Source organism: Poecilia reticulata, linkage group LG9 (genome assembly GCF_000633615.1).
Source record: "Poecilia reticulata strain Guanapo linkage group LG9, Guppy_female_1.0+MT, whole genome shotgun sequence".
NCBI lineage: Eukaryota > Metazoa > Chordata > Actinopteri > Cyprinodontiformes > Poeciliidae > Poecilia > Poecilia reticulata.
Genome location: NC_024339.1, coordinates 30,371,123 through 30,372,695, shown reverse-complemented (window position 1 = coordinate 30,372,695; position 1,573 = coordinate 30,371,123).

The window sequence follows — 1,573 nt, the reverse complement described above, 5'->3', positions numbered from 1 at the left end:
TGTCTGTTAGTGAACATTATTGAACAGAAAGCATCATTAGGACCAAGGAAAAAAGTTGTAGATAATTTTAAAAGTAACAAAACAATTTACCATGTTTTGACCAACTCTTGGAGTCTGGTTGTGTAGCGAGCAAGTTGTATTCTTTAGGTAAGTGTACCAACAGCTAAACTTAGTTAATGTTATTATATGCGGGGCCCGGTGTCAGAAGATGTAAGTCTTCGTGAGAGGGGCTAGTTGAGAAAAAAAGCAAAGATTCACTGATTAAATTGTTAGTCGATAGCCAGCATATATTTGAATTTTGGCAACAAACATTGAATGAAGAGAAAAAACCTTTTGACTCATTAATTTTGTAGCTAACCCTTTTTACCTTCTGTTCACCATAAAGAAGTATGTTTGGAGAAAGAATATTAAAACAATCTATCTTATCCATTAAAATATATATTACATGTGTGTTAGGAGCACTGAAAAACTTAGTTTTTGTTGAATTGATGATATAAAAGAAGAATGTGCATGATTACATACAATAGACTTTTGTGAAACGTGATCTTACTTTGACATTCCTCCTATCTGAAGATTTATCTTCTGATGGGAGGAATTGCACAACTTAATCAAAAATAATAATAAAAAAACATGTTACAGAGTGGTTCATTGTACATAAAGAATTTTTGTGAATAATATTCAAATTGTTAATGTTCACTGATTGCTTTAAAGACCCAGAGTCATGCTATGTTGGAGTGGTAGTGGTCATTCCACATCACAATACAGGACTTAAGAAACTAGATTTTTCAGTATTCAGTTGCTTAACTCTCAAATTTAAATTGAAGAACAAAATGATTGAAAGTATGTGATGCCTTCTGATAGAGTATAAACATTTGTATTCTTTTTTAAAAGTTTTGTTAGTTAAGCACTAAATATAACTCACGGATTATGAATCATATTCTGTATAAACTAAAAGGGAGACAGCTCAAAGTAGAATTGAGTAAATAAACATATATACATTTAAAAACATTTTAGCAATTAATTATAATAAAAATATACTGTCACGTAACTTTTGAAAAAATAACTTTTAGAATGTATTTTTTTCCGTCAACTTTCATTTTAACACTCCAGTCCAGTTGGTGGCAGTAATGAGCTTTCATAGTCGGTCAAGCATCCGCCATTAAACTCCAGAGGAAGATTTGCACTGGTGGTAACGAGTGCTGACTGCCTACACCCAACATGAAAGAAAAAAGCCGTGCGCTGTGTGAAATGGTGGAAAAAGTCCTATTTCACGGAGTTACCTTTTCACTATTGTTTTGTTATTAAACAATGTTCCGGTGGAAAACAACAGATGACACCGCAGCGGTCCAACAAGACCGAACTCCCGGTAAGAAAGCTTTTATAAATAGCACATGGACCTCTCCTTGGGCTGCCACCTTATCGTGGTGGAGGGGTTTGAGTGTCCCAATGATCCTAGGAGCTATGCTGTCTGGGGCTTTATGCCCCTGGTAGGGTCACCCAAGGCAGACAGGGCTGCACTTTGTCTGGTGAGGAACCAGACAAAGTGCAGCCCGAAGACCCCTATGATGAATAC